A 27806-nucleotide genomic window follows, 5' to 3' on the forward strand; every position below is an offset into this window, starting at 1 on the left:
TAGCTATGTCGACCTAACAGTCCTCCAGAAGCTATCCCACAATGCCCCTCACCGACTGCTCTGGTCATAAGTGTGAACTCTGCTGCTTAATGGAGACTGGAATCCCAGCCCTCCCCCCGACCTTTAAAACCCCACAAAGTTTTGAAATGCTTTTTCCTGATTGTTCATCTTGGCAAGCACACCTAGCAGCTCTCCATTGCTGTGTGCAACTGCTCTCTATTAGCCCGAGAAAGTCTCTCAAGGGCTGAGAGTCTCTCTGATCTGACCGACTTTAAGTGCTTATGTCTTATAGAATCATAGAAACATAGAAATGTCGGGCTGGAAGGGACCTCAAGAGGTCATCCAGTCCATCCCCTTTCACTGAGACAGGACCAAATAAATCTCCTCCACCATCCCTGACAGGTGTTTGTCTAAATTGTTCATAAAAACCTCCAGGGATGGCTTAGCTGGGTTGTCAAGGTGGCGTCTCCTTGCGGTTTGTCTGGGCACGACTCACCCCATTGTGGTTGCGTCATCCCTCACAGATTTGGGGTTGGTCCAAGTCCAAAACAAAAAGAGAAACAGTGAACTTCAGAACCAGGCTCATCTGCAGGTGTGTCAAGAGGACCTTTGCTCATCTGCTCTGGGCTTGTCTTTGGGCAGCTAGTCCCTTTCTGTCAGTTTCCCTGGGCCTAGACATCCCAGACCACCAAATGGTTTGCTCCAAGAGCGTGCTGTCCTAAGATCTCAGCGAGAACCAGGCTTCCCTTGTCAAGCAAGTAGCATAGCTCTGCTTTTCTTCCTGGTCAGCCCTCTCTATGGGGATTCGACAGTCTCCATAGGTCACCAGTTCCAGGACTTCATTACCCTATGGTCAGAAAGCTTTTCCTAATTTCTAACCTAAATCTCCCTTGCTGCAAACTAAGCCGATTCCTCCTTATCTTACCTCAGTGGACATGGAGTATGGTTGATCACCATCCTCTTTAGAACAGTTTCTTACATATTTGAAGACTGTTACCATGTCCCCACCCTTGGCCTTCTCTTCTCTGGACTAAACATGGGTGGATGACGTCACAATGACCTGCAGCCGTCAGACCGAGCGCATCAGAACTCACAAGCAAGAGCAGCAGATGATCACCAGGAATCCGACGCTGCGGCTGGAACATCAGCAGCTCCTCCAGCTGCTGCAGGGGGCAAGGACATCGGGAAGACCCTCTGCAGCTCATTTGGAAGCTCTTGTCACCCAGCCTGGTCACCCACCTGAGAACCGATGGTGCAGAAGGTTCTGGCGCCCAAAGCAAACAAAAGTCAGTGCCAAGCAACATGTCTGAACTTGAGCTCTCAGAAGAATCGTGTGAGAAAGTGGTTGCAGCTGTCCTTCCGGCCTCCTGCATTCGGCAGCTGGCCAGCCGCAACTGGAAGGAGAGGTTTTCCGGCCTGGAGGCATTTCAGAAGGCTGTGGAAGAAATAGAGAAGAGCAAAATGCCCTGCCAGGCCCTGGTGAGGCTGCTGGAGAAGGATCGTGGCTGGGAGGAAACCAAACTCCCGGTGGTGCAGAAAAAGCTTCACATCATCACCCTGATCGCCCAGAAGGGAAACTTTTCCAGAACGTCAGCTCAGGTCGTCTTGGCCGGCCTGGTGGGGAAGGTGGGCAACGTGATCTGCAGCAGCGACGTGAAAGGAGCCCTGACAGCAATAGCAGAGGCCTGTGCGCTGCCATGGACTGCTGACAAGGTCACGTCATTGGCTTTCTCGCAGACCCAGCCCAGGACCCAGGCAGAAGCCCTGAAGTGGCTGGCGAACGCCATTACAGAGTTTGGCTTCACTGGGATGGAGGTGAAGGCCTTGGTCAGTACCGTAAAGGCTGCTTTTGCTGCTGTTCACCCAGATGTACGGGCCTCTGCCTTTGTCCTGTTGGGGACCATTTCTCTGTACGTGGGCGCCCCTCTGAGAGCGTTCTTCGAGAGCGAGACGCTGCCCCTTCTCTCCCAGATAGATGCCGAGCTGGAGAAGATGAAAGGCCAGAGCCCACCTGCTCCCACCCGGGGCAGCTCCAAGCACTGTAGGGGGAGAGGGGATGAGGGGAAGGAAGGGAAGCCCCAGGACCATGGAAGGACTGAGACTGTGAATATCAGTGACAGGATCACCTCAGCGCTGATGTCGAAGCTGCGGGACAAGAGCTGGAGGATCCAGAAGGAGGGCCTGGACGAGGTGGCAGATATCCTCAGCGACGCCAGCTTCATCCAGCCAAACGTGGGCGACCTCCCAGCTGCCCTGAGGGCTTGTCTCCAGGACCCCAATACAGTCCTGGTGCAGCAGACCCTGAGAATCCTCCAGCGACTGGCCACCTCCATGGGCCCGAGCATCAAGCAGCATGTGAGGAAGCTGGGCATCCCCCTGGTCACCATCTTCAGGGACAGCAAGAGCAGCGTGCGAGCCTCAGCCCTTATGGCCGTGAATGCCTGGGCCGAGCAGATCGGCACGAAGGACTGGCTCGAGGGGGAGGACTCTTCTGAGGAGCTGAGAGAGGAAAATCCTTTCCAAAGGCAAGAACTGCTGGGCTGGCTGGCTGAGAAGCTGCCTGCTCTCCGTTCTGCCCCCTCAGACCTGCTGCGGGGAGTGCCTCACCTCTACGCCTGCCTGGGAGATTGCAATGGTGATGTGCAGAAGGCAGCCCAGGAAGCCATGCCCTTCTTCTTGATGCACCTGGGATTTGAGGTGATGGACGAAGCCGCTCACCAACTGAAGCCGGCTACCAAGGACCACGTAGTGGCCATGCTGGAGATAGCCAAAGCCAACCCTACCTCCAAGCCCACTGTTCCTGTTAAGTTGCCTTCCAGGCTGCCAAGGGTCACGGCCGTCCCAGCCTTCGCCTCAGCCTCAGCCACATCCCACCTGGCATCAGCCTCTTCTTCCCCAGCCCCTGCTGGAGACTCCGTGTCCAGCAGTGCCCTGGAATGGAAGCCTGGACCCAAAGACGCCACATCAGGAGCGGCTGCCCTGAAAGTCAAAGGCTTGCCCGATGGGGGGAAGGTGCAAACAAAGGCCAGCCTGAAGGACAATGGCAACAAGCTGGGTCCTATTTTTATCACCGTCCCCAAAGGGAAAGAGCAGAGGGCAAAGGACGAGAGAGGGGGGAAGGTGCTGAGGTGGAACTTCACCACCCCCAGCAACAGGTACGCGGAGCAGCTGAAGGCTCAGATGTGCAGCTGTGTGTCCAACTGGCTGCAGGAGGAGATGTTTCACTCCAACTTCCAGCACCACATCAAAGCGTTGGCCATCCTGGTCAAGCACTTGGAGAGGGAGAAGGACGGCCTCATCAACTGCCTGGACCTGATCCTGAAGTGGCTCACCCTGCGGTTCTTTGACACCAACACCTGGGTTCTGACGAAGAGCCTGGAGTATCTCAAGATGCTGTTCACCTTGCTGAGCCAGGAAAGATACCAGCTGACTGAGCACGAGGCAACATCTTTCCTCCCCTACCTGGTCATGAAGATGGGGGAGACAAAAGAGGTTCTCCTCAGGGAGGTGCATGCTGTTTTGAAGAGGGTCTGCCTGGTCTATCCAGCCAGGAAGATGTTCAGCTTCATCATGGAAGGGACCAGGTCCAAGAACGCCAAGCAGCAGGCAGGGTGCCTCGCTGAGCTGGGATATTTAGTCAAAGCCTACGGCATGGAAGTGTGCCAGCCAAGCCCTGGCAAAGCCTTCAAGGTGATATCTGCCTTCATTGGAGACCAAAACAATGCCATCCGCAGTGCTGCCTTAAACAGCATTGTGACCGCTCACCATGTGCATGGGGAAGGGGTGCTCAGGCTGATTGGGAGCCTTTCAGAGAAACACATGAGGATGCTAGAAGAGAGCATGGAACAGGCAGCCACCAGGCCAGCTGCTTCTCCGGTCAAACAGGCCATGGAGAGACCACCACATGCGCTAAGCGCAAGTGCTAATGACAGCATGGGAACAGCAGAGGGCATGCCCTCCAAACCCAGTCACGCCCACAGCACGGGAGAAGACATGGAGATGGGGCAGGCAGCTCCCCAGGCATTCCAGATGGACATAGAGGAGCCTGAGAATGTGCATGACTCTCTCCAGTGCAAGAGTCCCAAACCGGATGGCATCACTCAGCCAGGTGCAATTCCTGAACCCCAGCCCAATGCTGTCTCCCTGAACCCTAATGGCATGCATAGCAACGTTGCCTCCACCATCAACTTCATTATCCACCATGTGGCCAGTGGTGACGTCGACACCATCATCCAGGCTCTGGCACAGATCGATGAGATCCTGAAGCAGGAGGACAAGGCAGAAGCCATGTCTGGCCACATCAACCAGTTCCTGATAGCCACTTCGCGGCAGCTCCGGTACATCCACAGGCTGCAGGTGGGGGAGGAGAAACTGGGGAAGGACCAAGTCATTCAGCTGTATGGCTGCATCATTCGCAACATGATGCTGCTGTTCCAGACAGAGAGCCTGGCCCAGGAGGCCTCCACAGGGGTTTTGAAGGACCTGCTCCACAGTCTTATCACCTTGATGCTGGATTCCCTGGTGGTGGACCTGGAGGAAGGTCAAGATGTCATCCAGTCCATCAATCTCCTAATGAAAAAGGTGCTGGAGCAGTCTGACCAGACCAGAATCTTTAGTGCCTTGCTCGCCCTGCTCCAGGATAGCCTGACGGCTGCAGCCAGCCCCCACAAGTTCCCCGAGCTGGTGGCCAAGTGTCTGTGGAGAATCACGCAGTTTCTCCCCCGAACAATCGGCACTGTCAACCTGGACCAGATCCTACTGGACATCCACCTCTTCATGAAGGCGCTCCCCCATGAGAAACTAAAGCAGGGCACAAGCCAGTTCCCCCAGATAGCTCTGAAAACTCTACTGCACTCCTTGAGCAGGCTGACGGGGCCTGGGATTCTGGACCACCTCACCATGATAGAGAACAAGGGGGAGTCGGAGCTGGAGGCTCACCTCTGCCAGGCAACGAGGCTCTCCACCATGCAGGCTGCCAAAGAGACCAATACAGATGCCGGTCAGGGGGTCTCTCATGTGGCTGACAAGGCTGCAAAGGGCAAAGTCAATGACATGTTAGCAGGCATCTTTAAAAAGATTGGCTCCAAGGAGAACGCTAGGGAGGGTCTGGAGGAGCTGTACGAATACAAGAAGAAATGCCCCGATGTGGACTTGGAGCCTTTCCTGGAAAACTTCTCCCTCCTCTTCCGCAGCTACGTGAAGCACGGCCTGGCAGTGATGGGCATGGAGCGAGAGGGCAAACAGCACCTTCCCCCCGGCACAGGGATGCCCCTTCAGGCTCAGGCTCCCCCTCCCACTAGGAAAGCCTCCTCCCCAGGAGAGCATACAAATGGGGAGGAGGTGGGGCCATCTCTCTGCCTGGACAGGCTGAAATTGATGAGGCGTCAATGTAGCGGCACAAAATCCTGCAGCCAGCTCCCCCTTCCCCAGCGACCTTCAAAGCTCGAAGACCCCTTGGCCCTGGTGTCCCCAGACAAGCACAGCAGCAAACTCCCCCGCTATGTGAAGATCCAGGAGCAGAAATAGCACCTGGACCTGGCATCCTGCCGAGTGTTTCTCCGCTGGCTTCGAAACCAGCCAGCCCTTTTTCTTCCTCTCCCCATCAGCCACCATACATGATGGGAACACACAATAAAAAGACAAATATAGAGCGGTCGCCAGTGAATGGCTCACGGGACGAGGGCAGCTTTCACTGACTCAACTAGAAGTCTTCCTCATTTAGAGTGGCCTCATTTAGGCCTTCAGTTAAGTGTGGATTTAGGTGGGGAGAAAGGAAGGGGACAGTAAGCAGGAGAGCTGGGGGGACACAGCAGTAAGGAACGAGGGGGGAATGCTGGTCTCAGCACACCAGGGTTTTTTCCCCCCACAACGTGAGCAGATTCTAACAGTTGCTCTGACTTGCCAATTTCTTGCTTAGTGTTTTATGACTGTAAATGGCAGGAGCAGATAGTACCAGCACAGAGATTAGCGGAGGATAGCCATTAAAATCATGTACCTCCCTAGAGAGACAGACCAACCCATAACTGGCAGGGCAACTTGGAAGGAACTTCCCCTGTAGGCGAGGCTGTTCCATAACTGCGTTCTAGGGGTAGGTTCCAGATGGACCTGCTGAGAGTGGTCACTGATTTCTAGGCTCTTGAGAAGCTCTCAAGAAGGTTCCAGGCAAAATGCTGCCCTGATTTACATGGCCCTGCAGAATGTCACACCCACGCACGTTTGCCATTGGGTTGTGCGGGGAGAGAGTCAGGGCTGGGCTGGGCTTTGTGAGTCAGCCCTATCAGCGGCCCAGTGTCAATCTACTCGTTGACCACGGAAGTGCTCCCAGCTCAGGGGCCTTAATCGTGGCCTAGCCTCCCCCACGCAACTTGAGAGGGATGATACAGAGCAGCCAGCCCGAAGTGTTTGCAGAATAAAAATGTTCCCTGTTTTGGGGAAAAGGAAACACACAACCGAAAGCGTAACTGGAAATGTACCCGTGGGACCCTGCAAGCAAGTCGTGCTGATATCACCACTTTACGGTCCAGCCAACAACACTCTTTCCCCCTACTTCCAATCCCTACAGCCACGGCCAGATTGGGAGGCAAGTGATCCAGGCGACCACCCGGGGTGCCGGGCTTGGTGGGGTGCAGGGCCTGGGGTGCTGTTTTTGTCATTAGCAACAAAGGGGGAAAATAGAACATTTGAAGTAACACGTTTCAGGTATTCCATATATGGATTCATTTTCACTAACCTCCTAGAATGTTCTGGACCTTTATAGAATCTCCAAACTTTCTGAGAGCTACATTTTCCCTTGGACCTCCTAGATGTTGTCAGCCATGCCCTTGCGAGTATATTAGGGTCAGGGCGTCACCAGTCAGTCAGTGGGATATAAAAACAGATTTATAGAACCTAGCGTGCAAATTTATCACCTTATATGACAGGGCTAAATCACACATGTAAATAGTATGACAAAGTTGTGAAATGGGCGACAAATGCATAAAAAATAAGATATTTAAAGGTTTAACAAATGGGGGAGGCGCCGAAGACACTCCTTGCCTGGGGCGCCATTTGGGCTAGGGCCAACCCTGCTTACAGCACAGGATGAGATGGGCCACTGCTCTGGTTCAGGGTGGCTATCGTCCTGGAGATCTCATGCAGGTGGGAGGTGCCCGCCTGACAAACTTGTAGACCAAAGTGGGTTCTGCGGCCACAGAGTAGCCAGTAAACATTTCTCCCACCCTGTCCTGGAGGGACCACAACAGGGGATGACCGGCAGCAGTTCAGTCTCTATTGCCCACTCAATCCGTCGGCTCCTTACCAGAGTTGCCTCCAGAGATCCTATGAAGCATCATAAACTTGCCACAAGTGTTTTTTTATTGTCTGCCTTTGCTGTTATTTATACTGTAGTAGGGCCTAGAGACCCCAGTCTAGATCAGGGTCTCATTGTGCTAGGTGCTGTATTTGCCCCCTCAGAGACAGATCCTGTCCCAAAGAGTTTACAGTCTAGATAGATTTCAGAGTAGCAGCCGTGTTAGTCTGTATTCGCAAATGAACAGGAGGACTTGTGGCACCTTAGAGACTAACAAATTTATCTGAGCATAAGCTTTCAGGAGCTACAGCGCACTTCAATGGAGGGACAGTTCTTGCCATTGCCACAGAGAGGAGCTGAAGCGCAGAGAGTAAATGCCTAACACAGTTTGTGGTGAGCCAGGAACTGAAGCCAGCTCTCTCAAATTCCAGCCCGGTGCCGGAACAAGACCGTCTACCCCTCTTTCCATGCAGAAGGTGTACTGTTGATTTAAATCAGCAGCAAGGAGTGAAGCGAGAACCAACACAGCTGGAGAAGACTGAAGACAAGCTCTGCAGTGAAGGAGAGAGGGGCTTTAATGCTGCTTTCCTTATGCTGAGAAAGTTCCTTGTTCAGTGTCCGAAGAAAGTTGCTTTCTGTGATTCTTTACCATTGACACCCGCTATTCTTTCTTTCTTTCTTTCTTTCTTTCTGCTGCACCCATCACTGTAGTAACTGAGGGCCTGATATATTCCAGCCTCTGCTCCTTGCTTTTGTGCCACTATATAAATATTTATTTAAACCCATTTTTTTGGCTTACAAAAGAGATTGACCTTGTGACATTCTGAGAACTATGGCCCCAGTCCAGCAAAGCACTTAAATACACGTTTAACTTGATGCCCATTAGCTTGAATAAGACTATGCATGTGCTTAAAGTTAATCATATGCTTAAGTGGTTTGCTGGATCAAGGTCAGAGTGCTCAGTTCTGGCTTTACTGAGCCCCTCATGAGCAGAGCCGATCCTGCCATACATTGCAAACAATTTATGGGACTCATTTAGCCCTGTTTTCTGTTGGCAAATTATCTGCGGCCAGACCACGACTTTTATATATTTCTCCATTTTTTTAAATTGACTGACAATGAACATTCCTGAGTCAAGGATCGTAACAGGGAATGCATTCGGGAAGGCGGTTTGTACCAATCTATGTGTTTTCTCTTAGGGAGAATCAATAAGACACAGAATTTCAAACCCACTTAACACTTGTCAAACTAAAAGAGTCTAATGCAGTGGGGTTGCTATGGACAACCATAGAATGCCAATTTGTTCTACAGAACACTGATACATCCCTCTGCCATCACAGAAGAGTTTCAAGAAAGCCTTGTAGCATTATGTTAGTTTGACAGAAAACCTTATATATTTAGTGTGTAAAATGCCCACTTTCTCACAAGCGCCCCAGAACAGGACTTATTTTTGTGTCTTGTGCAGCATGAAGCTCTTTGGGGGAGGTGCTTAATTATAAATATTGTTTGTAGACAATTAAGCATAATTATGAAATGCCTTTAAAATTCTGAACTCAAACTGAGCATTTCAGCTGGCTATTAGAGGAGATGTCATATTAAAAAGAAATATGCTCTCTGAGTGTTAGCCCTGTTTATTGTATAATTTCTATTTTCATACAAAATATACCCCACAGTTTCAAAGATGTTATTACACTTTTTGGGCAGTTAATGTTACTTAGACTCTGCCACGCTCTGACTTCATTACACCACTATAATCAGCGGGTGAGGTTTTGCTGTTACACCTCAACCACTTAGTACATGCTGAAGTTCCTGTAACAAAGGGCACACTACTAATGCTCTGCCATCATAACATTACTCAACCCAGGCCATAGTCTCTCAGCAATGCAATGCCCTGTTTCACACTGCAGGAGAAAATAACCCTTTGCTAATAGACACAGATCGTACGTGTATATTGTGGCCACACATTGTTATTGTGGCCAACAAGGGCAACCTGAGGGCTGTCTTATAACAATGAAGGTCTCATAGATTTTATGGATTCCAAAGCTACAAGGGACCATTAAAGCGGCAAAGAGCCCTGTGGCACCTTATAGACTAACAGACGTATTGAAGCATAAGCTCTCGTGGGTGAATACCCACTTCTTCAGATGCATCCAATACATCGGTTAGTCTATAACGTGCCACAGGACTCTTTGCCGCTTTTACAGATCCAGACTAACATGGCAAACCCTCTGAGAAGGGACCGTTGTGATCATCCAGTCTGACCTCCGGTATCACACAAGCCAGAGAATGTTCCCAAAATAATTCCTAGAGCATCTAATCCGTTCCTCAGGCTCCTGAACTATACAACCAGGAAAATGTCGAGCGATTTTAGCACATCGTTTTCCTAGTAGTAGTCAGCACCTAGCTAGGCTATTATTGCTCTTAGTTACTATTTGCATTCCCAAGTAGTCACAATCTTGGATCAGGACCTCATTCTGTGAGGCGCTGTACAAACACAAAGAAAGACCATCCTTGTCCGAACGAGTTTACAATCTAAGTAAGCTCCGGCTAACTTTCTGGCATCCCATGATACTGAATTGTTTCTTGGAGCATCTAATTTGGCTTGCCAATTTAAAATGTAAGTTACAAAAGGAAATCTTAATTGTTTAGATCTCTTGCAAAGATGTTTTCTGTTGTTTGTCAGTGTTGTGTGGTTATATTCCATGTCTGACTTTGATTCTCACACTGATGTCTCATCAGAAATGTTACTTGTTTCTTATAAACTAGCAGAGGATCAGTCATACGATGGCATGTAATAGAGACACTGGTCCCAACCAACAAAATCCGATCCTGATCCCCGCCTAGGCTTCCTAAGGCAATACAGGTTTGGGTTTGTCCACTAGAGAGATAGGAATCTGGATGTGGATCTGAACTTCCGCAGATTTGGGGGCTCTTTGGATCTGGGGTAATGGTTCAGTCTCATATCTTGTATGATCAATAAACTGTGGGCTGGTTGTGGTCGTGCTTTATGCCAGTCCACATTTTTTGAATTCTGCCTCCTGCACTATTCATGTTTTTGTGTTTTTCCAGCTGCTAACTCAGAGTAAAAGCAAGCAAATCAAATAGAACTTCATCTCTTTCAGTCCAAAGAAGGAAATTCCTCTGAATTCTTCTGTTGGAGGAGTGGGTCAGTGATGAGATGAGACTGCCTACACTGGCATATAGCTGATCTGTGACCGCTAGCAGCAAATATCTCCAACGGCCGGTGAAAGGACACTAGATGGGGAAGGTTCTTACTACAGTTCTTTCCCAGGTGTCTGGCTGGTGGATCCTGCATACATGCTCAGGGTCTAACTGATCACCATGTTACGAGTTGGGAAGGAATTTTCCCCAGGGTCAGACTGGCCGAGGCTCTGGGGGGGTTTCTCTGCAGCATGGGTCACTTGCAGGTTTACACTAGTGTGAATGGTGGATTCTCTGTAACTTGAAGTCTTTAAACCATGATTTGAGGATGTTAGTCACTCAGCCAGAGGTTAGGTGTCTGTTACGGCAGTCGGTGGGTGAGGTTCTGTGGCCTGTGGATGTGTAGGAGGTCAGACTAGATGATCACAATGGTCCCCTTTGGTTTTAAAGTCAATGAGTCTGTGAGTCTCCCCACCATGTAGGAGATTCAGAGTCCTGCCTATGGATCACACAGATCCCTGGACCTCAGGGGATATGGATGAAGACTCAATGCCTACCAAGGAGAGCCCACTTTAAGGGGTTTCCCCAGCTCAGTAGGGGCTACTCAGGAAAATTATAGTAAATGAATTTTCTTCTTGTGTTTGCACTGGGCGTAATGGGTGGTGGTGCAGGATTATTCAGCCTAGCCACTCCACTGGCAGCCCTCCTCATGGCTTTGGGGAGGAGGGAGAACAAAGCCCCAGAGCTGCTGTTTGCAAGGGGATGGGGATATACATATTCCAGGGTCCTCTCCACACAGCTCTCAAGGGAATGATCTGGCCTGACAGCTTTCACTGGCTGTTTACTCAGGGCAAGCTCCTGTTTAGCTTGCTGGAGTATGCCCCAAACACAGACATCAGGAGAAAGCAGGGTCAGGGAGATCAATGAATTATAAATAAATATAGCAAAAACAAATCCATCAGCGTGATAAAAACAGTAGACGGAGCCACACTAATTAAAAATACAATAATCCAGACAGTGGAGATTTATTTAAAATAGGGGCAATTACAGGTTTTAATATCTTGGTTCAAATTAACAGTAGCCGCCAAGCGGCTGTGGAAACATGTTCTTTATAATGAGCTGATGGTAGAAAGGCAGCCCCACACGCTCTCACTCCAGCTAATTTTCCTCCTCTCCTCATAAAGCAACTTGTCTGTATCGTTTCCTTTTGGAGACTGAAGTCCTCATGTCCAGCCACATGCCTCTCAGGCACTGGCAATGCAGACATCCCCCATGGAAGAGCATCAAACCCAGGCGAGAGGATAGCTCTGTCTCCATGGCCTATTTTTTCCCTGACCCCTGTATCACAGCTGTCAACAAGGAATCCCACTAGGGCTAGCTGTGGTGAAGCTGGTAAAGTTGTGAAAACTACAGACTCATTTCAAATGAGCCATTACATGGATCTGCTTTCAAACACTCTCGTCCTCGGAGCTCCATTTGAACCGGCGGCCAAGAGGACAGGGAGAGTAAATAGAATGGATCTCCTTAAAAAGATTTCAGCATGGAAAATGAGCAAAGCAGCAGTACACATGTGTGCCACCGTTTCTTCCCTATCTGTTCACCCACTCCTATTTCCTGCTCATTGTGAAATGATAATTAGCTGTGAACCTCCTGCTCCCCTGCCCCAGTTCATTTGCATATCGTTCTGCGCATGAGATTAAAATCAGCAGCCCATTGGGAAGGGACCGGTGTCTTTCTAATTAGCAGTGAACTCTCCTCTCTTTCCTGTTTACCCAAAGGGTGCGCAAACATCCCGCAAGAGGGACTTGGCATTGCAGCTGCACTAGGAGATGTAATTATCTGGCCTGTGCATTAAGATTAATAAATATTAACTTTACTTGGGTTTTACTGCCTGCCTAAAATGGAAACAATGAGCTTTCCTAATTAATCAAATTATGGCTATAAAATGATTTCCTTTTAGGAGGTTCATTTCTGTTTTTCTGGCAATTAGTGCCGATGACACGACCCCCCTTCTTTTGAATGTTTCGAAATACGGAAAATGGCAGAAGTGCCACCGTGTTTTAATGGAGTCGTAATACATATTAGCTAATCAAGTGTGAAGAGCCTGTTCACTCTGAGTGCTGTAATTATTTGAGAGCTTTTAAAAAAAAAAACACATGTCAAACCTTCATTTTATTTGCATTTATTATGTTTAAAAAAAAAAAAAAGAAAACCCTGACTGCCACTTGTGAAAGTCCACAAGGTGACCAGGTACGAGAGAGATGTTGAAATGTCTGATTTTTCCTTTTGATTGTCTCCTTCCTTTTATCTTCCTATGGTTTTCATAGAACCCAAGGCCAGAAAAGACCTCTAATCTGTGATCTTCTAATCTGTGATCTTCTAATCTGACCTCTGGCTTCAAACAAGCCAGAGAATTTCAGCTAGTGATTCCTGCATCCAGCCCAATAGCTTCTGATTGAGCTAGAGCAGAGCTTTTCAGTCTTCAATCGATTTATGAGTTAAAGTGGTGAAGAATCCCCCGCTGCCTCCCTGGGTAAGTTGTTCCAATGGTTAATTACCCTCACTGTTAAATTTTGCATCTGATTTCCAGTTTAAATGTATCTACCTTCAACTTCCAGTCCTTGGGCCCCTGTAATGCATTTGTCTGTTAACGAGGCTTTACAAAGTGATCCTGTCTGATACAACCTCTTTGGCTGGGGAAAATGCCATCAAATGGGTGAGAAAGGTTCTAAATCTGCAAAAAGAAAAGGAGTACTTGTGTTTTTGCGAATACAGACTAACACGGCTGCTACTCTGAAACCTTTCTAAATCTGGGTGATTTACCCTGGCTCCTTTGTACATGGGGAAACAGTGTCCAAGATGCCACCTAGGAGATTCCATGCTTCCCGACCACCAGGGTTCAGTGTTCTGCAGCAGCCCTTTCCCTGCCAAACTCGAGGGGCTCATGGAAGAAGAACAAGAGCATGGCCAGGGATCTGTGATTCACTGGCCAGTCCCGGGCACAGAGCTGCAGCACAGGGGCTGTGGTAATGGCCACACGGTTGCTCCATAGCTTGGGAGATAGGATTCCAGGGCCCTGGTCCACCCAGAGAGCCCCTGCACACAGGCTGCTTGCTCAGGGGGCATTTGTTCCAGCATGAGCTGAACATGGCCAAATCCAGGCCCTGAGCTAGAAGTTTGGTGATGGTTAGAAAAACCCTACAGGATAAAAATGATTTCCTGGCAGCGTACCCCACCCTACTCTACTGGTGAGTGCAATATGGCGTGGCCATCACCCGAGCGGCCCCTTGTAGCCAGGGCTGCCCTCTGCAGAGCCCTGCTCCTTCTTCAGGGCTCCTTAAACAAAACTCCACACAGTGTTGTTCACCTATTCACAGCCCTTCCTAGGGGCTGGTTCCTTTGGGAGCACAGAGTTCCAAACACAATCACAAAAACACATCTCTCCAGCACCCCCCCCCCCGCCGTTCCTGAGGTGCCATCCCTTTCTGGTGTCTGAGTAGGGGGAGAAGATGCGAGGCCTCCCAAAGGAAGAACAAAACCTTCAGCTAGGTTCTCCTTACCCAGCCTCATCTCCCTTCTCCAAGGCCCACAGCAGGAGAGCTTCACCCCCTTCAGCTTCACTCTGCAGTTCTCCCTCCTAGCTCTGCCATCACTGAACTCCCTCTGGCTCTTTAGAGCCCAGATGCGGCCCTCCATCCCATTCGTTGGCTCAGCTGGGAGCCCCCGCTCTGGCACAGGGACTAATTTCAGGCCAGCCACCCTGTGAGAATGAGTTTCACATTCAGGTCTGACCCTGACTGCCTGGTTCTAGCTTGGCTCTGAAAACTCCACTGTGCTATTTTGGCATCTCACATTATCAACTAGCGTGAAAGACTCTTCATCCATAACCTAGCGGGAAAGAGGGATGAATCGTAAGGGGGAACAGGGTCCAGCTCTCCCTTTACAGGCGTGAGAGCGGTCAAACTGCTGTTTGTCTGCAAGGAGACATGCATGGAACAGAAAAAGAGCCAACTCCTGGTTGCCCTTCTCCTTCCATTCATTCAGTGTGGTCAGTGGTAAACTCAGTGAGTTTAACATGAGTAAGTCGAGCAGGATATGGCTGGGGCAGGTGCTAAGGTCCATATTTCACAGAGCCATTTGTCTGACTCCAGATGTTCCTTAACTGGTTGGCCAAGGCTAACCAAAGACCTGGGACCTAATTCTCTCCTGCCTTGCACTTGGTGTGGTCATTTATATCTGCGCAGACTGAGTGGCTCTCCCACTTCGCACTAACCTAGCCCAGCAGTGATTGTACAAGGTGCAAAGCTGTGGAGAACCAGGCCGCTGGTTTCAATTGTGTGGTGTTTCTAAAGCAAGGCTTGTCACCCTGTCTGAGAGCAAGGGTGGCTTTGCCAGAACCCAGTGCGTTTGTGACACTACATGAGGCAAGAGAAATTGGCTCAAAAAGTAACACAAACTTTTCAATTACTTTAATTACTCCTTGCTCAACAGGAGTTCAGCATTGCTACCCCGACAGAGAAGTCAAGTATTTCTCTCCAGGGTAGACATTTATTATTTCAAAAACCATTTAATTTTCCATCTGAACAAAGCTTAAAAAAAGGTAGATCTCAGACAGCACCAGGGTTCTGTTCAATATCAAACTGAGCTATACATCATGTCAATTACACATGGTAACTGACCAGGGGAAAATTTCAATACATAGATTCCAGTGGGTTTGAGATACATGTCATGAACGCACATTGCCAGGAGTGCACCCAAAAAAGCCAAACAGAGGTTGGAAAACACCTCACTAAGCCCAAGAAGCACATGCTCAATGCTGGAATGCAGCAGGGACACGTGTTGCATGTACCCACAAGCCTGGTAATAACCTGAGAAGACTCCATGCTTAAAAAACTAAACTGGCTCTTCATTGATACCTATTTACAGACATGCTGCAGATGCAGCTAGCATTCCAGCCATGTGCACACAGACTGACTTCCTGGTGCATTCTCCAAACTCTTCCCTCCTGCAACCTGTTCCCCTCCCTCTAGGTTCCATGAAGGTTAATTGAACAGGCACTGTCATTTACTATATATTTGGACAGCGCCCAGCACACTGGGACTCTGACCTGGATGGCCTGTACATGCTATCTGCTGCCACCATATAAATGTTAAACAATCTTTGCAAATCTTTATTCAGAAATGGAGGCTGCATAGCTGCAATCACACACCTGCAACAATGTGGAATATGCTTCTGTTAGAAAAAGCCGATGCTCCAAATGATTCTTTGAGCCCATTGAAACATACGGAAAGACACCCACTGACTTCAGTGGGCTTTGGATCAACCTGTCCTGAGCCTAAATTGGGTGCCTTTATCAGATAACAATAAAATTGTTACAGTCAGAGCTGCAACATACTGTGGACCTGCCCCTGTGGTATTTTCTGCACCTCTTACATTGCTTCAGATATTACCAGGTATGCAAGATAGGCTGTGGTTTGATCCAGACACACTACGATAATTACTGCTGTTCTAAACAACCACGGCACACACATTTGATAAGGTGCGGGGCTCTCCAGAGCTCCCAGTGGAGGCGGGGGCGGTGGGGGGATTACTGTCTCATTGCTTGTTGGGATTGTTTCTTAATGACACAACTGGGCCCTTAGATTGTAAACTCCTCAGGCCAGGAGTGAGTCTGTACTATCCTGGCTGTATGGAAGTTTATAAGGCAGCTTTCCCCATTGAACATAGATGTAGGTGTATTCCACCTGCAGTCTCCCGTAGGGAGCTGGGGGGTTGACATGCTGGTGCTTAAATCAGCTCAGCTCAATGTCATGAGTCATGTACTTGGGCAGAGGAATGTCACTTGCGCATCAAGCTATTCCTGGTGCTACCCAGCCCCATTTGACCGGGAAAGTCTACCTGGCACCCAGCAGCAGCTGCAGATTTCCTCGCTGCAGTGATGCGAGTGGAATAGCACCAAAGAGATTCCCACCTACGCACTGCCAAACAAATATGAACCGTGGGAGGAGGCCAGACTAAGTTTCTCACTCAGGTAGTTCAGCAGAGCCCCAAAGAAGAAGCTGCAGCTGGCTCTGAAAATAATGACAACTGCAGATTGCGTCAAGACGGTTTAGCTTCGAGCCTTGTCTGCATGCACATTCGTGCTGAGCGGCTGCTCGGCGAGATTCTGCCCTGTTCAGAGTCCCAGCACTGGCTTTCGAAGGACTAAAATCTAGTGATTCTCTCTTGGGTTACCACTATTCATCTTAATGTTTGACAGCGGTAAACTCGGAGATTCCCCAGTCAAACAGAGGCCTACGGTAGAGTCAAGCTGCTGACAACCAGGAGCTCATTTAAGCTTTGTTCAAATCAGAGCACAAAGCAGGTGACCTACTGCCACCCTCCACTGCTGCAACATATTGGTCCCAGCTGGCCATCTCTAAAGGGACCCTCCCTCGGTGCATCGCAAGGAGAGAAACGAATGCACGTGCATCAGCTAGATAGTGTGCAGCTAGTCAGCCATGGGCAAAGGGTACAATAGGCATGGGGAGGCACCCAGGCCATAGTCCCATCTACGCTCTGCCTCTAGGCCCTGCCCTCACTTCCCCTTTGAGCAGGGACTCAGCTCTAGAAGACAGCCTGGAGCTCAGGACTTGGCCAGCCGGCGGCCAGGGCCAGCTTGGTCCAGCACAGGGGTTGGGCCGATGCTCAAGCCAGCCAGAGGCCCAGGACATGGAGTGGTTCAGCTGGGGCTCCTCTGGCTGCAGTGGGGGTCGGGGTGGGGCCTCAAGTGGAAGGAGTGGGCTCAGGGGACTAGCCTCCCCAAAGTGCAGGGGGGTTTACCCACTGCCCACGTAGACAGCTGGAGCTGCCAGATTTTTTTTGCACAGGGAAGCCTGCGTGGGTTAGAGCATGGCTTTTTGCTATGGAGACTTAGCTACTACCTACCTTCGGGTTCTACACTGCCACCCAGCACCATAGCATTGGAGTGCCTCCCATGTAAAACCAATTCGAGACGGAGAGGTCCCCAGTGGGCTTTGTGGAAGATGTGAGTTGAAACGTGACTGGAGGGAACGTGAAGGCAAGGCAAGGCAAGTGGGCTCAGATTAGTCCCTAGTGAACAAAAAGAGCAGAGAATTTGGCAGCATTGTCAATCTCTGCTCAGCAGGAGCCCAGCACTGGAACAGCAGGGGATTTTCATCGATGTTCAGGCCAGAAGGAACTGTTAGGATAATTTAGCCTGATGTGACAGGCCAGAAAATTTCACCCAGTGATCCTCGCCTCCAGCTTGTAACTTCGGGCTGAGCAAGAGCAGATCTGGTAGAAAGACATCCAGTCGTTACTGAGGCTGCAGGACACAGACAGACCCTGTAGTTCTTTCTGGGGCTGATAGTGTCTCCCCATTAGCTCTGGCCTGGAAAAAGCAGTCACAGGGTGGACATCTGGGTACATGACAGAAGCCACCCAAAGGCCTCCAGGCTGCAGAATAGAACGTTATAACATGGATCTAGGTCATCACAGAACGGGACAAACTACGCTCACAGGAAGAGAAGATTCTGAATGTTTATGGCCAGGGATGTTAGTTCTCCCTGACTACCTCCACCCCTTTACAAATGAATCACTGATCTAATGGGGGAAGTGGGACCCAAGTCGTCAAATTTTGTCTCTTCCGTTAAAGCTGAAGCCCTTGCGCCCTGAACCTGTGAATAGATTTACACAGACCACTGAGCCCTCAGGAATTCCCACAGGCCACATGTGGCTGTTAGGCCATGATCTAAGTCAGCAAAGGATCCTGGGCCCAAACCACCCTTAGCATGAACCGTGCGTGTTCATTTACACCCATGCAATGCAGGGATGAAACGCCGTGGTTCTGATCTGGTAGCACTTTACAGTGGTACGCATGCTGAGTATTGAGGAATCAGGCCCCCTTGTCCTTAGCAGCTCATGGCTGCTGTAATTGTTGTCATGAGCTCTCCAGCATTTCACTGGGCACAAGGTAAATATGCCCTTTGGCATCTAGCTGGATGTGCGCAGGCTGCTGCAGTGGGTTGTTTTTGGGCTTGTAGCAGGGAGGGATAGTTAACACGAAGAGTTAGAAGGCTGGAAATGACAAGCACTCTGCAAATTAACGTCTCCTGCAACAAGCTCTGTGTAGAACTCAAGGGAGCCAACCTAAAAGTTTGGCTAATTGGAAAATCATTTCAGATGACTGCGGAGGTAAAGGACCGTTCCCAAGTAACAGCTGTAGGAGAACCATTAACAACATGGGAGAAGATAAAACAAAAATGTATCTGTGATTCCTGTCTCCCCCTGCACCCCCCGCGCCGTCTATTCAACAGATAAATAATTTGTTCCTTTATGATGCCCCAAAATTATCACAGGACTGTAAATGCCTGGTTAGCACCTCATTTCACAAACACTCCCAGATGCCCTACGAGAACATATATACAGCTCTCAGCTCAAATAGAAGGAAAGCTTGATAGCTTTCAGGTGTCATTGTCCGTTTGTAGGAGTGATATGGGTTCTTTATGGTATTTCAGGATTACACTTGCATTTGCTGATAGCCTGTTGCAGGTTTAACCAGTTTGCAACCAGATCCGCAGAAGAGTCCACTGACTTCAAGCTGCCATGGAGTGACCCTGAGGTAGGCCAGCTGAGTCCTGTATTCCAACAGTTTGGAATGTGGTTTTCTAAGTCTGTAGCTCCGATGCATGTGTTGTGGGGTGAGCCAGAACCAGAACGCTGAACCGAACACCACCCAAACGCTGGTGAAGCTGGAGCATGGATCCACATCCAGATTGACCTGTTTAGATGTTTATACTGAACTCCACGCAGAGGCATCTGCGTGTCTAGGCTCTGGCTTGAGCTTTGCAAGTGAGGTCTGTGTCTGCGCACAGAGTCAGCCGTGAGGAAGTGTACGTTTGGATCTGAGCTCTGCGGACGTGGCCTCTATCTAGGCTACATGCAAACAAACACACATGCAAAGTGTAGTCCTTTTACCTCTACCTATGTCCTGCTCTTGAAAACAAAACATTTAATAATAAATAATAAATACTAATACTATAGCATCTGTCAACTGAGGCTTTCCTGGCAGGAAAAGAAATGAACCATCTTGAGCCGATTTTAAGAAAGCGGCATAAGGATGGACTCTTCTTCAAGAGGATTCAATGCTCTGTAACGGACTATGGCTCTTACCAGCCCTGTGTAATATGTAATAATACCTACCATCATCATTATTATTATTTGTATACAGTAGCAGCTATAGGCCATGGGCCCATTGTGCTAGGTGCTGTACAAGCATACAACAAAGAGACAGTCCTTGCCCCAAAGAGTTTGCCATCTACATGTAGGTCTACAGGCAGCAGGTGGATGCAATAATAGTCTAGCTTAGGTTTTAAATCTTGCCCTTCGTCTTCTTTTCTCTGATGATCAGCCACCCTCCACAAAACACCTGACTCTGGATATAAGAAGAAAACAATGTATATAATTGGTTCTGGCGAGGTGATTGGCTTAATTGGTTATCTCTGGAACTCCTTTGTTGACTGGGTTTCTATAGCTGATCAGTGAATTTAATTACACTGTACCTTGGGGCACCTAGCTGGCTCCAGGGGCATAGTTACGGGTGGGCCTGGGTGGGGCGCCGCCCACCCATTTAGCATCCGGGCCCACCCAAATCTGAGCAGGGGTGCGGAGTGCCACTGTGGCCCGGAGCGTCACTCAGGCTCCTGAAATGCTCTGTGCCTGCCCTTCAGGAAGCCACACTCTGGCCGTTCTGCCTGGCCAGGTTCTGAGCCACCCCATGCGCGTGCCCAGCTCCGCAGGTGAAGCCCTGTGTCTGGGGGCCCCAGGGCTAGCAAGCAGGCGTGGCGGCGGGGGAGAAGCTGAGCTAGCCCCATCTGTCATTGCCCGGCCACCCCCCAAATTTCCACTCCGAGCTAGGCCACTGGTTGGATCAAAGGGTAAAACGGAGGGTTTTTTTTTTGCTGATTATATCTTATTTCCTGACTATCATTCAATAAAGCTGTGATCATGGGCTGCTGTTGCTGGTGAAGACACAGATAGACAATAAATGGCTTCTGAGGGTGTTTAAACACCCAAGGGAAGCTAAAACTCCAGCCACCCATGGCGTTAAGCCGAGAAAAGATTCAACAGGCTTCAATGGAAGAATAATGACTTTCCTGCCCCACATGAGTCGGAGAGCTCCATGCTGCTGCTGCTGCTTTTTTGGTCTTTCCACTTTCTGGGTAGGGCTAAAAATTAATAATTATTTGAGGGTGTGGCCTGAGCAGGAAAAGAGAGATGAGCCTGCATCAATATCAGGCCAGGTTTTGATTTAATTTATAATTATGTCAGTCCAGAATATCTTCCCTGAGGCCTGATTCCATCTGCAATTCCAGGGAGCCAACAATATTTACAATATCCCACCCTGTGGCTATATCTCTGTACTGATATATAAATACCCAGACACCTTACACTGCACTACCATGTGCGGATGCCTGCATGAAAGGGTGACCCTGTATGGTTAAGGCACTGGACTGGGGGATCAGAAACTCCGGCTTCAATTCCCTGATGTGTGTAGGAGACAGCTTTCTCGGAGGCCAGCCCAAGACGATGGAACGAACTCCCGGGGGAACTCAGCACCCGTAAATCTGCTCACCTTTCACTCTAGGTGCAAGATGCATTTCTTTGATCTGCCTTCTCTAACAAACATAGAGCCTAGGTAGATAGTCTTCAAAAATCCAAAACAAAATGCTCCACTGCACACACACCTCCCCCTGGGGAGAGGCCGCGAGAACAAACATGGTGGCAGATGAAAGTCACATGGCTTCATAGATGGTGCTCAGATGCTACGCTGGTGAGTGCAGTGTGAGGATCTCCAGAGAAGGGAATGGAATAGCTCTGCCGCTGACTGCCTGTGAAACCTATGTGTGTCTCAGTTCCCCCTTTGTAAAATGGGGAGAATTCGACAGTCTTTTCCCCACCCTGTCTTCCCTCATCTATTTAGATTGCAAGCTTTGGGGATCCGGGACTGTCTCTTTCTGTGTGTATGCACAGAGCCTAGCACAATAATAGCCACCCTATTGCTGATACGCTTCTTTGCACCATCCCCTCCACTCTGTTTGTTCCCCCCACTCCACCTCCCAGGGTTGCATCCGACATTCCCTCTGTAAGCTCTTTCAGACAGCTGTGACTTTCCACGTCGTCGAAGCAGGCCATTTGCCACACTTTAGATCACAATCATCAGGTATTTCAGATTTGTTCTTTGGAAGATGAGACTTGATTTGGGAGCTAAGACTGGTAAAAATATTTGTTCGAATCATGTAACAGGATGGAATTTTCATTGGGTTCTGTGTTTGTACAGCACCTTGCACATAGGGCCTCTAGGCACTATGGCAATACAAATAAGTAGTAATAGTCCTCTAAAAGGATATGTTATATGAACAGATTGAATCCCTCCCCTATATCTAGCTTAGCATTTATATCACGCTTTTCAGACAAAGACCTCAAATTAATTGCGCCTATCTGCAGTTTAACTCTATCATTTAAAGCTGCTAAACTTTAGCAGTGGTAGTAGAAGGAGAATCAAATAAGTTAATGAACTTTATTATGGATTTACATGATTTAAGACTCATCCCTCTACTCTGAAATTCTAAGAACTGACAAGAGATTTTCAATACATTAGATCAGGATTATTTTGTGGCTGGTTGCATGATGAAATAAAGTATTTTGTTCTGCGGTGAAAAGTTCAAGAAAGGTCTCCCCAGACATAGATATTTGTTTGGGGTGGCAAATTGATCTGCTGTTGGAGGAAAGCAAGACTTTCCTTGGTGATATGTCACAGGCAACATGCCCAGTGAATGCAAGAACTCCACTGTGCCAGCCATAAGGTTAAATATGCAGATCAAAGCTCAGCAGAGAATTCTAGTGCAGAAAGCCTCAGACCATGAGCCTTTCCTGCTAGAATTGGAAAGGTGTAAACAGCATAGAGGGGAAAATTGTTTAGAGTGAGCTGTGGGGAAGGGGGTCTATCGAAGTGAAATAGGATGAAACTGAGCAAAGGAAAAATGAAAACTTAATATCAAGGAATGTTTCCTTCAGGGAGATATATTGGGCTGAATAAGGGCCTCCCAAGGGAAATGACAAAAAAACTAAACAGGGAAGACTATACTGTAAGGAACAACTCTGGCTTGGGACTAGGTGGGACCTAGAAGTTCTTGTCTATTTCTCACATCCGTGATGCTAGAGAAATCTCCTAGCTACTGCCATCCCCCAGCAATCCCCTTGCTAGCTTCACCACTGCTCCCACCTCTATCCCATCTTCTCCTTTCCTAAGGTAACCCCAATAGAGTATTTATAAGACTCTGCCTCCTCCTCTCCCAGGTGCTTGCACTCAGGGCTCATTCTTGTTCAGATCTCATGCCCTCTAATAATGAGTGGGGGCTGTTTCTCATCACCAGCCAGCCAGAGCAATTAAAGCCAGGGATGTTTTCTCCTCCTGCCCGAAGAGCGAGTGGGAAGGTACTTACCTCAGACCACCCTGATTATTCTCTACAATCTGAGGAGTCTGGTCAATTTCCCACAGGAACTCAGTGGCCTGGTGAGCCCCGATATAATAGCATTTAGACATGGAATGAATTAATTAACTATCACAGCAACATCCATAAAGCAGAGGTAAATAGGCCACCAGGCACAGAACACAGTCCAGTGGGAAATCACACAGAGTGGGGCACATGAGTACACACTTGTCCCCCTCTTCTTGCTCACAATGAAGCCGACTCAGTGTGTCTTTGGACAGAGACTGCTATGGCTTTAATCGAAGGAGACCGAGCAGGCTCCAAAGCCCACAGCAGTCAATGGAAAAACTGCAGGTGAGAAAGCTGAGATATCAGTCAAGTCAGAGGCAAGTGTTTCCAATGATGGACAACGGATGGTGTACTAGGGAATGGAGGCTGATCCCACGTGTACTGGAGTCCCTGGGAAAGCTCCCACTGACCTGCAGGATCAGGCTGTAACAGCATAGCTCACCTGATTTTGGAGAGAGAGGATGGGGAGCTCAGAAAAAAGGTGAAAAACCTTTTATTCAGAGAGGCAGTGGGGTCTAGTAGATAGAGCACTGGACTGGGCCTCAGGAGACCTGGTTCAATTCCCAGGTCTGCTGCTCCCTTGTAGGGTGACCTGCCCTTCCCGGTGATTCTGCTTAGATGATCAGGTCTTTGGGGAAGGGGTTGTCTCTGTGTTTGTACAGGGCCCAGTCCCCAGGGGCCCTCCTCAAGAGCTAGGCACTACTGTAATGCAAATAACACTAGACTGGTGGCATCCTTGATGGAAATTTCCTGTAAACTGAATGGGGCTGAAACAAACCAGGTTCTGTAGAAATTTCTCTTTAACCCTATAGATTTAGGAGAGAATGACGTGCTTGTACAGCACTTTGTTTAAAGCCGTCCTCTAGAATGTGTCAATAAATTGTCTAGTCCATTGCTTCACCACCCTTCGGTTCCTTATGAAATCTATTTAAGAGACAGAGTAACCAATCTCAGTCAGGTTTATTAATATGGTAGAGGGAAAAGGTTCTGTACAATACCCAGTCTCCAAGAAGCCGTCCCGTGCAGCCATGGTACAGTCTCCTTACACAGAAGGTGTGCTCCCCGAAGTCACACTCCGGAAGCCATATTTTATACCCTTCGTGTTTGCAAGGAAAAGGTACCGTATGCATCATTTGAAACTAGATTTCAACCAATCAGCTTTTTTCCCTTGTTTTTCTGGTCCCGTGGTGTACCCCTTCTCTTTGTGCGGCACCCATGCATTTCAGGGACCAGGGGGCGTGACAACACCTCCTAGGCCTGTACCGGGGTACGTAGGCTTGTGCGGGTAACTCCCGCTTTGTTGCTATGAGGCAATAATTGTGTGTCCTGATCCTGACCGTTTTCTCATCTACTTAAGCCAAAGCTTATTACAGCTAACGCGAGGAGCTATGGGACACTTAGCATAAGTGAACAGGATTATAATAAATGTACAGGCCAATCTGGCCTGTACAACGGCCATATTTATGCTTAATATTTGATACTTAACACTTAATATCTATTGCGCAGATAACACATATTATGAGTATAACATATGTGTATGGTAGCCAGCGTATATCAGTCAGCAAATTCTACAGGAGGCAAACAGGTCTCTATTCAATCCTATAGCCCAATTACTGTGTTTTTTAAATCGGTAGACAAGCTCCCTGCCATAGAGAGCAGCCGGTCTTGTTTTGAAGCGTGAGCCAGCTGCAGCTGAGAGGGGGCGCGACGGTTCAGATTTGTACATGCTGACCGAAAGTGAAAGTGAACGTCACATCTGTGGAAGCTGCCAGGCTGCCGTCCCTGGAGGAGAGATTTTTCTCTTTTTCTCCCTGGGACAGGACGGCCTAGGCAAGTGCCACCTTCTCCAATGCACTGCGCTGCCCTGTCCCCGGCCAGTGAGCCTGAAGCCCTGCCAATCTAAGGGGTGAACAGCCATTCGTATGTGGCATACATCTGCCTACGCCCACAAGCTGGATACAGGGCTCGGCAGTCAAACAGTGAATTGATCTCTGCCGTCAGACTGTGCCTCTGAGTCTCTTCTTTTTACCCTGGTGTAACAACTGAACGCAACAGAGCTGCTTTTATTTACGCCAGTGTCAGTGAGGGGCCCCATGACCGCAGGCCAGATAGTTTGGAATTAGCTCACATTTTGGGTTTTGTTGCCCAGGAATCTGCACTTCGTTAAAACAATCCTGAGATAGTGCGCTGGGCTGTAGGGGACAGCCCCGCCAAGAACCAGCTTCAAGCAGCTCACTCCGCCCTAGGTTTGGCGGAGCATCTCAAGCGCTCAGCAAGCAGAGAAGCAGGATGCCAATGTCATCAGTGTTAAGAAAACTCAGAAGGAGCAAGCTAAGTTGAAGGGCTTTGTGATGATCTGTGTTACGGGCATGCTCAAAAGCTTGCACCAAGCTCAGGGCTGCATCGTGCTAGGCACTGCACAGGCAAGTAATGAGAGACTGTCCTGCCCCCAAGAATTTACAATCTAAATAGACAAGGCATAAAGGGAAGTGACTCACCCGGCAACAGATCCAGAATTAGAACCCCCATTTCCTAGGTCCTGGTCCATTGTGCTAGTCCCTGGACCACATTACCTCTTAGGGGCCTTTTGGCTAGTATCAAAGGTAGTCTCCATCACACAGCTGTCAGAAAGCTAGATTCTGTAATTGTAGGTGGAGAGACTTGAGCTAATGATCTTTTCCATTTCTAATATCTGTGATCCTGCCTGAGACCAGGCCTCCTTGGTGGGTGTGAAAGGTACTGTGCAGCCAAACTCTGACATAAAGTGCAGAGCAGAGGGAATTTGTACAGTGGTTAGAGCATAGAAAAGGCCAACAAGACTCTGCTGGTTCTGCTGCTTTGTGATCTTCAGTATGTCATTTAACATCTCTGGCCCAGAGCCTCAAAGGCATTTAGGCTTCTAACTGGAATTCGGTGGGAGTTAGGTATCTTTGAGAATCTGGGCCTCCCTGCCTCAGTTTCCCCATCTGTTAATATGGGGGTAAGAATTCCCAGCCATAAGAAGAAGGGAGGTTGTGAGAATTCTGGTTTGTTTGTTTTTTTTGGCACCCTTCACCACAAAGCCATTAATGTCTGCAAAGCACTGCAAGATCCTCAGGCAAAAGGAGCTTCATAAAAACAAAGCATTGTTTGTCTGTACTCAGACTAACAGCCGTGTTAGTCTGTATTTGCAATAGCTCACGAAAGCTTATGCTCAGATAAATTGGTTAGTCTCTAAGGTGCCACAAGTCCTCATTTTCTTTTTGTCTGTACTGGTTCCCAGGAACCGGCAGCTGCTGGAACTACGTCCTGCCCTGCTATGGAATGGTTCTGCATCTCTCCATGGTAATGGTCTGAAATTGCTAACCCCTGAGCAGAACAGAGAGCAGGAAAAGCTGCCTTTCCAGTACCAGCACCGCTTGGAGCAAAGTGCCCTCGGCCCCAGTTGACCCAGAGACTCCTCACCTGCGGAGGGGAGTCCGCGCTGACAGCTGCTATTAGCGGATTGCGGCTGCTCATTGCTATCACACAACTCTTTCTCAAGGCTGTTTTTCTAGCTCATTACCAGGGGGTGAGATTTGGGTGGAAACACCCGGTCTGGGTATATAAAAATCCATTGCCTTGGTGCCAGGAACATGGGAAAGATGTGTTGATCGCTTTCCGCTTCAAGGAAAGTGAGAGATGCCAAGCAGTGTGGAAGTGCAGGGGTGTGTGGGAGGTCAGAACAGGTGGGGGGAAAGGCTTGGTGTCAAACAGTGTTTAAAATATCCCCCTCGCATCACACTGGCTGTTAATTGTCACCAACCATGGAGAGACTGATTGAGCCCAGCAAGGATCCAGCAAAATAGATAATTTCTTCCAGGCATCTAAAATTCATGAAGTCGGTGGTAGTCCCATCACACCACTGTGTTGTTGTTCTGCTACCCAGAGTCTCCCTTGCAGGGCTAAGTATCAGGGGGTGGGTTTTTTCCTCCCCCGAATGCAGAATACATTTGAGTTGTTAATGCGCTTCTCTCGCTTTGGGCTAAGAGCCCGGCAAAGAGCCGAGAACTCGTCCTAAACCGCGTGTTGTAAATTAACTCTTAATGTAATGAATTTATTAAAGGGCTGTTAGGTCTGAAGGATGTGCATAGAAATCCTAATGCCCGATTAAGGGCTTGATTCATAAAAACGTTGCACACCATTTACGCAGGTTTCGCCAGTGGAAGCTTTACTTGGAAGGAGCAGAAGAAAATGGTTTTTGAGTGGAGCAGTGTGTTCTTGCTTCCCTAGGCAAGGGATCAGGATTTATCTGTCCCCTCTATATGAACACACACGTATGAACACACTCTCACACATATGGACATGCATGCCCAGAGTCAGGAATGCATATCAACACACAGCCACACGTGCCCGAATGCATGTACGTACATATGTGTCGATACAAACACACGTGTGTGCATGTGTTTATGTAACACACTGCCATGGGGTGGGGTGTCATATGGTGACCACGCCATGCAAAAGGCTAAGCCTACTACTTCAGGTAGATAGTAAAGCTGCTCTATCAACTCATATAGTTCAGGCCCACTTTTTGGTGCTGAAGGTCCCAGGTTCAAACCCAGTCAGTGCCCCATACAGGGAATCATTCCATGAACGCATAGGGTCCATTTTTTTTCAGCTGGCCTATTATCAGAAGAGTTAGCCGCTCCTTTCTCTGGTACTTGCATCTGTTACTCTTGCTTTTCTTCCTTCCTCTACCTTGCTGGGGAACTGGCCCTTTGGGGTATGGGCTGCGGTTTCTGGTGTTCTCTAGCTTTATTGTATGAGGCTGCTTT

At 48.8% G+C, this 27806-nt stretch overlaps 1 pseudogene; it reads left to right on the top strand.

Moving 5' to 3' along the window:
- Positions 1–1302: 1302 nt before the first annotated feature.
- Positions 1303–5526, top strand: LOC144270350 (cytoskeleton-associated protein 5 pseudogene; annotated as a pseudogene).
- The last annotated feature ends 22280 nt before the right edge of the window (positions 5527–27806 follow it).

This window comes from Eretmochelys imbricata, chromosome 9, assembly GCF_965152235.1.
Source record: "Eretmochelys imbricata isolate rEreImb1 chromosome 9, rEreImb1.hap1, whole genome shotgun sequence".
Taxonomy (NCBI): domain Eukaryota; kingdom Metazoa; phylum Chordata; order Testudines; family Cheloniidae; genus Eretmochelys; species Eretmochelys imbricata.